This window comes from Carassius auratus, unplaced genomic scaffold (assembly GCF_003368295.1).
Source record: "Carassius auratus strain Wakin unplaced genomic scaffold, ASM336829v1 scaf_tig00215316, whole genome shotgun sequence".
In the NCBI taxonomy this organism is placed as follows: domain Eukaryota; kingdom Metazoa; phylum Chordata; class Actinopteri; order Cypriniformes; family Cyprinidae; genus Carassius; species Carassius auratus.
In genome coordinates, this window is record NW_020528035.1 from 2,435 (window position 1) to 12,229 (window position 9,795).

Genomic DNA, 9,795 nt, shown 5'->3' on the forward strand with positions numbered 1-9,795 from the left:
TGATCTTTGTGTTGGAAAGTAAAGTGAGTGCATGCAGACAATGCAAGCATTACTGTTTATTGTACAGTCTTATGATTATGCAATATAAATGTCTAATTCCTTTGCTATAATTTAGTCTGTTCTTATATATGTTTTTTTTTAAATATATAAAATAATTGATCAGATTGATTGCTGCTTCTTACTTGCATTTTTCATATTTAAAGTACATTCTAGTTAAAAATTTAAAATTACAAATTTCATATTTAAATGTTGATCTCATCCATCAATGATGAATATGCTTAAACTTTTTCTGTGTATGGATTTTGTGAATAAGCACTACAGAATAATACAAGTTAATTTAAAGTATTTATTGTTTATTTTATTTGGATTTTTATTATTATTATGATTATTATTTGTATTTTTTTTTTTTTTTTTTTGCCAACCCCCCCCCCCCCCCCCCCCCATAATCCCACGCCCCAAACATAATGCAACACGGTGACATCGCGCTATTGCGCCATTTTGCGAATACTGGCGGTCTTTTTTGGATCGGCAGGCATCAGTTTATCAGGCGGCCTGCCGGTGCACTTACAGCTCAAACTGTGGTGAGTATATCTGGGTATTAGATCATGTATAACGTAAAAGTGTTTATGCCCCCCTATATAATGATATTACTTGTAATACGTATCAAATACATCGAAGTGTTTTAGCTGCAAGACGATGGGTAGAGATAATTAATTAAAAAATGGTAACGTTAACTGTTATATCCCTGAAATAAAAACGCCTGAGTCATTAAAGCCATCTAACTGTTAGCGCTGAAAAAACAGTTCAAAATAAAGTTTAAACTTGAGACATATGTTTTTATTATATTATTATTATATGTTCGAAAATTACGTTAGCTTTCGATCATGAAATTTACGATTCAATGCTTTTTTTTTCTTCAATTGTGTCATGCGAATTAGTTATACAGGTGTTTATAGTAACTTAATATTCTGCTGTACAAGTTTAATTAATTTTGGATCTCCTTTAGCTGTCAGATTTCTACACACGATGTAAAGAGGCTCCTTTTTTATTTATTTTAAGCAAAAACAGCCTTTCTTCTACAAGCTCTAGTTTTATATTTGGGGTTCAAGTTTATCACTAAGGTATAGTATTTAATATAGTGTGAATTTAGGGGCTATACTATATGAGGTTATAACTTTTGTTGTTTTTGCTTTGTTTTGCATTTATCTCTTTGCCATGTTCTGAAGAAGCCATATTGTTGTAAGGTATGTTTTTTTGTTCATTTATAAAAGAGCCGCTAGAACAATCTGCTTTAATATATTACATTAATTAGATTAAAATATTAATAGATTGAAGGTAGTTAATCTGATTCTTCTGGTTTTCTTGTGTGCTCTTCTGTTATCCTATAATTTTTGCACTTTACAGTTGCTAGCAAGGAGAAAATGAATGAAATTATATTTACAGGCCAAGTTGTTGAAATAGTGTTGGTTTTACATTTTGAAATTGCACAATATCAGTTGTTTTGCAATAAGATAAAAACCTGCCAGTTTGGGTGAGCCTATGACTTTTAATCTAGTACCAACTGGAGGACCTGTATGATATCTGCATTAATACTAGATATGATGAACACGTAACAGAAACTATAACACCTGCCTCATAATGTGTCATGTATAATTAATTATTTGGGCATTACTCTTGTATCCACAGGTTGATGAAAAATGAGGTCATGGCCTGTTTCAGTATGAAGTGGGGGAAGGGGAAGCTTGCTTTCACCAAGATCAATCTGTACACTGTTGTCACAGGTAAAACAAAATTAACATATAATACAAATATTAGCATCATATCATTGTGACATTCAGCGTTGTTTAGTTTCTGTTTTAGTTGGTTTAGTGAAAACCAGTAACCTCGTATTGTAGGTACTCATCTGTCACACAGAAATCACACAAACTTCCATATATACACTTCTTATTGATTGGCAGGTCATTCCTGTTGCCAGCCTATCTTTATTGTTCAGAACTCTAACAATTGTTTTTGCATTCTCTAACAATTGTTTTTGCATTTAATGTATTAGACATTAAATGTTAATTTACCTTAAGACACTCTGCAAAAAAATACTGCAATGTGTCTTTGTTGTCATGGTTTTCTTTTGCTAGATTGTCTGCTTAGTGTTTGTCAATTGCATCACAAGCTGAAATATATTTTGATGACTTATAGCATGTAATTTACATTCATGGCTCTTAAAGCTAGGGTAGATTTTTATTTTTTTCTAAGAAACCAAATCAATAGTGTAAGTGGTCTAAATGTATTCTGTGGAAGGCAAATAAATAGTTAATGATTACATTCAGTGATTACTATAGTGCATCATATCCTATACTTACACATTTTCTTATTCAAATATTTCTTACAGAGAGTGTCCAGAAAACATCAAAAGAGACGGGGCAAATACTGCAGCAGCCACTGCCTTTTGTTTAAAATATGCCCCAGCAGAGCCGTCGCAAGGAGGGTGAGAGGCCCTGTGCAAAGTTGATGTGCGAGGCCCACTACAATTTTGCGTGTATGTGTGTGTGTGGTGGGGGAGGTTGCTGTAGCAAGGCAAGGCAAGTTTATTTATATAGCAAATTTCGAACAAAATGGTAATTCAAAGTGCTTTACATAAAATGAAGTAAAATAATCATGAAGAACAAAAGTAAAACAAGCAATTTTAAAACTTTGGAAATTATTTAAAAATTGACTTGAATTTAAAACAGTTAGAAATAGAAGATGATCTTACAGTTAATACATAAAATACAGTGCAATCAGGTCGGACATCGCACAGTGCTCATTCAATAAATGCACAGCTAAACAGATGAGTTTTGAGTCTAGATTTAAATGTGACTAGTGTTTTAGCACATCTGATCTCTTCTGGAGGCTGATTCTGGAAGCAATGTATTTTGGTCCTAGGTCTTTGAGTGACTTCTAGACAAGTAGAAGTACTTTAAAATCAATCTTAAATGTAACTGGAAGTTAATGAGGACTGGTGTGATATGCTCAGATGTTCTAGTCAGAATCCTGGCAGCAGTGTTCTGGATGAGCTGCAGCTGTCTAATGGTCTTTTTGGGAAGGCCGGTGTGGAGCCTATTACAATAGTCCACCCTGCTGGTGATAAAGCATGAACAAGTTTCTCCAAGTCTTGGCTGGAAACAAAACATCTAATTCTTGCAATGTTTTTTAAATGATAGTATGCTGATTTAGTTACTGCTTTGACATGACTACTGAAACTAAGGTCTGTCTCCAGAATCACACCACGTTTAGACCCCTAGAGTCAAAGTATGCATTCACCTTAAAAACTTCATCTTTGTTTCCAAATGCAATGACTTCAGTTTTTTCCTTGTTTAACTGAAGAAAGTTCTTGCACATCCAGCTATTAATTTCATCAATGCATTGGCAGAGGGAGTCAGTTGGGCTGTATTCATTTGGAGATAAGGCTAGGTAAATCTGGGTATCATCAGCATAGCTGTAATAGGCAATTAGGTTCTTTCTCATTATTTTACTTAGAGGAAGCATATGCAGGCTAAACAAGAGCGGTGCAAGAATTGAACCTTGTGGGTCTCCACATATCATGGATGTCTACTTAGATTTATGCTCTCCTAGACTCACATAATGATCGCTCCTTTTTAAGTATGACCTGAACCATTTGAGTACCATCCCAGAAAGCCCGACCCAGTTTTCCAGTCTCTCTAGTAGTATGTTATGATCGACAGTGTCAAACGCAGCACTGAGATCTAGCAATACCAGCACTGATATATTGCCAGAGTCACAATTTAAGTTAATATAATTTATTATCTTAATGAGTGCTGTCTCTGTGCTGTGATGCGGTCTGAAACCAGATGTTTAAGTGTTTATTCAGCTGATTAAAAACTACCTTTTCTATAATTTTGCCTATAAAAGGAAGATTAGATATTGGTCTATAATTGCTCAAAATGGTGTTATCAAGATTGCTCTTTTTCAGGAGGGGCTTAACAACTGAACAGTTTACTTCTAAACAGTTAAGCACACTTTTGAAAAAAGATGTGGGAAGTGTGTCAATATAGCAAGTTGATGATTTTAGTTGCTGCACTATGTCTTCCAAAATGTTGTTTGTTTTCTTACTGACTATTATTGGAGCAATATCATTAATAACATTCTTAACTTTTGAGTTGAAGGAATCAAGGAGAATATCAACAGAGTCGGCAAAAAATACTTGGTGTTAAAGATATGGCCTCCGTAAATAGTACACTAGTGTTCTCGTTAGGGCTGCACTATTAATTGCATGCAATTGTCATGCATGTCTCGTCAGTAAAGCTGGTTCTGTGATTAGCGGTGATTAGCGGTTGATGTCAATAACCTGCTTTCAAATGGAGCCGCACTTAATAGACAGAGCCGTAGTTCGCTGACAAGCTACGCAATATCGCGTTCATAACCGCATGAGATTCTTCTGCGATTTTGAATGCAATAATGCACCACTTGTCAGCGAACTACGGCTCTGGTTATTAAGTGCGGCTACATTTGAAAGCATATCCTTCTGACAGAGACAGTTCTAGAGTAAGTGGTAGCAGAGATCAATATATCAAAGAAAATACAGAAGTGATCAGATAGTACTACGTCCTTAATAACAATGAATGAAATGTTTAGAGCCCTACTGATGATTACATCTAGAGTGTGTCCACCTTTGTGTGGGTCCATGCACATGCTGAATCAAGTCAAAGGTATTTAGAACTGTTATCATTTCTTTTGTAGTTTTGTTTTCTGCATTGTCTATGTGAAAATTAAAATCCCCTGCATTAGCAAAACAGTCAAACTCTGAGGAAATCATTGATAACGTTTCTGTTACCTCAACAAATGCTGAAGAGTATTTTGGAGGCCTGTAAATAATAATAAAAAGAATGTGTTGAGCACCTTTTAGCACAATCCCTAAATATTCAAAAGACAAGTCATGACCAAATGACACTTGTTTGCATTGATAGACATCTTTAAAAAAGCAGCTCCACCTCCACCTCTCCTAACAGTCCTGCAAACACTCATGGAAGTGAAGTTAGGAAGGACTGCTTCATTGAGGACTGTTGAACTGCAGCTGTCCTCTAGCCATGTTTCATTTAGAAACATAAAATCCTAATTGTTTGTGGTTATAAAGTCATTGATTACAAAATGATTAAATTTTTTAGTGAGCGAATGTTTAAAGATGCTAACTTGATGGCAGTGCTTTATGTCATTACATCAGTTTTAGTTTGATGTATATTAGATGAGTTTGCCCTTCGGCTTAAGATGGCCTTAAACTTTCTGTCACATGATAAAAGTGAAATCGAGAAAGCTACAGGCACACTGGGTTCCCACTTGTTCTTTAAACATTTGTGAATGTTGCGGTTATTATAGTAGGGACCCGACACATATCACTGAGAGCTTCTATCAGTTGTTTTTGGTTCACCTTCAGCAGATTGAGGGTTTGGGGCCTGCTGTTGCTGCAGCGGTCTGAGAGCTCTCACAGGAGCAGGGCCCCCAGGCTTTGATGTTTTGGGACCCTGCTGTTTTCTTGTTGACATTTGCGGGCTTGCAGCGAATGAGTGAGAGAATTTAGTCCAAGCATACACCAATTCTACCATTTTCAGTGAAAAGCACAGAAGTGGAGATGCTGGAGAGAGGAATAATGTGTCTCGTGAGATGGGTTGTGTCTCTGGTGTTTCTTGTGGCTGTGATATGTTGTCTTGGCTTCCCCGGCTGTCTTCAAGAAAGTCATCCTTGAGTGCTGAGTCTTGTATCTGTTTTGATACATCACAGTCTGTCTGTGAGGAGCTCTGAGGGCAGGTCTCTTCCGGGATGGTGTCCATCAGCAGTGCTTTTTGTGGCTGCATGGTGTTATCAGTTGGGAGTGGTCCACTGATGAACGACTGAACTTGGAGTCTTCAAAGTGTTTGAAAGAGTTCACTGAAGTCCTTCTTAAGGATGTTTGACTGCTTTTTGAGAGTATCATTCTTCCCCACATGGATTGATAATTAGATTTGTAGTCTTGTGCTTCATTTTCTGAAGTTCCTTGTTCACATAAGAGACCGTTGCTTGAGGAAGGCAGCATGTTATTGTAGTCCTGCTACGGATGTTTCTGATAATAGAGTCCTAGGCTCGGCTACGCTCTGAGCTGAATGTCACTGTCTGTTAGTAACGGTGTTAGCTGCTAATCACATTTGGGGATTCCTCACCCGCATTCATTAATTCTTCAAATCTGTTTTCAAGATGTATAGTGGGAGGTAGAATACTGGTATTTACAAGCCTTGTCATAGTTGAATCTGGGGTAGAGAAAGCTACGGCAGCAATACGAGAAACTCATGACAATCTGATGTCTTGTGTTCCTCTGGGTCTTGCACCCTGTTTGTGCCATCGATTAGTGTGATGATCCGTTTCGGCTTGTTCCTCTACACTTGGTACAAACTGTTGAGATTCAGAAGATTCATGGGACTCACCGGCTGTATGCTGAGAGGGTCCATGACGACAGTCTGCTGAGTGTTTCGCCTGTTTTGGAAGTCCAGCAAGTAACTTTGTTTCAAGAATCACAATTCTTTGTAGAAGTTTGCAGCAACAGGAGGCATTTTCTCTCTCTTCCATTTGAATGTAGGCAGTTGTTTTCCCATCTCCAGAATGTAAGCTGCTGGCAGTGGGAGGCAAAGTCTTCTTTTGTAGTATTATTGGAGTCAAAAAAAGTTTTTAGTTTTAGCGTTTGTGCCAAAAATATTTTGTTTGAGCACTGTGCTGATCTGCTGAAGTAAAAAATCGTAGAAAAAACTGAGAAAAGTACAGAAATAATAAGCGAAGCGCAGAACAGTAGGCTAGAACGTCCGAACGGTAGCAAAGCCAGAACCGCAACAAACTCAACTTTAACATGCATCTGTTCGATTGTGATGCCTTGCTCACTGACATGCTTGCGCACAAATCATGGCCACGCACTAGCTCATAAGGATCTACAATCATAATTATAATAAGTTAATAAGAATGCTTAAATTAGTTCTAGGCTTGTAGACAGTTATATATGAAGAGTTCAGATGGAAAGTGCGATCCAACATTTTCTTCTAAAATAATTATTTTCTCATCTTCCTATGTTTATGTTCAGTATTTTACTTTATTGGGAAAGAAAAGAAACTGTTTATTGCTATTAAAGTGAAATTAAACGGTACTAGGTTTTTGCAGCTGAATTTTACATCTAAAATCAATTTGCACTATTTTAAAATAATATTTTCTTTTAAAATGTGAACTCTCACTCTTATTCGTATGTTTAATAGTCAAAAACGCAAATGTCTATTGTCACATTTATTTTATGTTTTACATGAATCATTAACCTATCGCATTTTTTCAATTCAAAAGGGCGAAATTTCATAAAAGGTTGAGTAGTTTGCATCTCTAGATAGTCTATTATGTTTGGTCGCTGAACATTTCAATCATAAAACAGTTCTCTAATACCGTAGGCTACTGCTTACATTTTTCCACAAACTCTAGTTATGTTGTGACAGTAAGACCCACATTCTTTGATATGATTGGCCATCTCGACCACTGAGGCAGACCAGCCTAGAGCCTTGCACGGACCTCAAATTTAAGCCCTATCCCTAGACCTAGATTTTTTTTTTAATGGCCAAGCGGCCAGTGCCAGACAGTGAACCTATGGATCAGTTTAGCCTTCTTAAATCATCACGACTTGCCTAAAATAAAATCTATAGATATATAAAACAGTTCAAGTATGTTTAAGAATTAAACCTAGATAAATGTGCGCTATATCCAGTAGTTTGTGCGGAGAGTGCAAGCAAAAGCGTGCTGGCCAGTGCAATCACTTGCATTTTTTTCAGTGGATATGCAGTAATTTTTGCTCATAAAGGTAAGAGTAATACATCATTCGTAACTGTAAATTGTCTACTTTTATTTGTGTGCAATCACATTATCAACAAATCGTTGTGCTTTTATAAAAAAAAAAAAGAAAATAGTCATGATGCGCTTTCTACCGTCTCGTCTTGAACAGGAGCACTTAACAAAAATGAACCAAAGCTCAGTGAATACATGACTCACGGACGTGACAAATATATCTATAGAAAACTTTAAATGACTACTTAACAAAATACAACACATCAGAAACAAGAACTCATTCATTATAAAGATAATCCATGAAGATTAACTTTTCTCTTAAGGCTTGTAAAATTAAGAGTTGGCGAGTCAGGATTAGCAACATCATCCTTGCTACACCAACTCAGAAAACTATTTATTAGTAAATAATTCAATCTCATTCCTATTTACCCCATGACTCATTTATGGTAATAATTTTTTGAAGATGCTTTATGTCAAGCTTAAGCCTATTGCGTGCATTTAAAAGCAGAACACTGTCATGCTGCGGGACACTTAACACTGTTAAGCCGCTATTGACAGTCATGTTAGCACGGTCTTGTGTTGTTTCCCTCAGTGCGGCAATTTTTTCATCACTAATTGATGGATGTCTTAAATATAAAAATAAGGAGAAGCCTTAAACAGGCCTAAGGACAGCCCGCATCTGAACTATGATGTGGAAATTGGCCCGAAACCCGGCCTGGAGTGTAAAAAAAGTCAGGGTGAAATGCAGGGCTCTAGACCATTTAAAAGTTAAACTTTATAACTTTTTGTCGTCCTATCAACAAACAGCTTTACTCATTCTTATACTTAGAGTCTTGTACTGTCTATCCGCTATGACTATTTTAGTCTACCAAAGGACAAGATGGGTGGAAAAAATAGTAATAAAAATGAGATATAAAGGACATAAAATGCAGGCCAGGAGCGAGGCCCTCTAGAGGTGTGAGGCCTAGTGAAGTTGCACGCTTTGCACAGCCCTTGCGACGTTACTGTGCACCAGACAGGGTGGGTGGAGGTGGCAGGAAAAAAAGAAAGATGTTAATAAAATGTATGTTTTCAAAACTATTCAGTTCCAATAATGTTGATGTTAAAATGTAATTATTTTGTAAATGTTCTGTTCCATGTTAAATGTAAATGATACAACATGTGAATAAATAAATCATATTTGTTATAATCCAGTTCATCTCTTAGTCATTTTTCTGATAAAACCACAAAACATTTGTGTATTCCATTTTCAGACAGTCTGACGTTAGATTCTGACGTCAAAAAGATTTTCATTTTCATCCAAAATGCAACGTCTGACCAACGTAGCAGACTGACGTCAGTCTGACGTTGGGTTCAGACGTCAACCAGATTTTCATTTTGATCCAAAATGCAATATCTGACTAACGTTGGAGATTGACGTCTGTCTGACGTTGGGTTCTGACGTCAACCAGATTTTCATCCGAAATGCAACGTCTGACCAACGTAGCAGACTGACGTCAGTCTGACGTTGGGTTCAGACGTCAACCAGATTTTCATTTTGATCCAAAATGCAATATCTGACTAACGTTGGAGATTGACGTCAGTCTGATGTTGGGTTCTGACGTCAACCAGATTTTCATCCGAAATGCAACGTCTGACCAACGTAGCAGACTGACGTCAGTCTGACCTTGGGTTCGGACGTCAACCAGATTTTCATCCGAAATGCAACGTCTGACCAACGTAGCAGACTGACGTCAGTCTGACGTTGGGTTCGGACGTCAACCAGATTTTCATTTTCATCCAAAATGCAACGTCTGACCAACGTTAGAGATCGACGTCAGCCTGATGTTGGGTTCTGACCTAAACCAGATTTTCATTTTCATCCAAAATGCAACGTCTAACCAACGTTAGAAATCGGCGTCAGCCTGACGTTGGGTTCTGACGTCAACCAGATTTTCATTTTCATCCAAAATTCAACGTCTGACC

At 37.1% G+C, this 9,795-nt stretch overlaps 1 long non-coding RNA gene across 1 annotated transcript; it reads left to right on the forward strand.

Moving 5' to 3' along the window:
- The first annotated feature begins 556 nt into the window (after window positions 1–556).
- LOC113094289 (uncharacterized) lies at window positions 557–2,537 on the forward strand. Its single transcript, XR_003288038.1, has 4 exons — window positions 557–581; window positions 1,227–1,244; window positions 1,687–1,781; window positions 2,387–2,537. It is a non-coding gene; the product is annotated as an uncharacterized LOC113094289 (long non-coding RNA).
- Window positions 2,538–9,795: the final 7,258 nt, after the last annotated feature.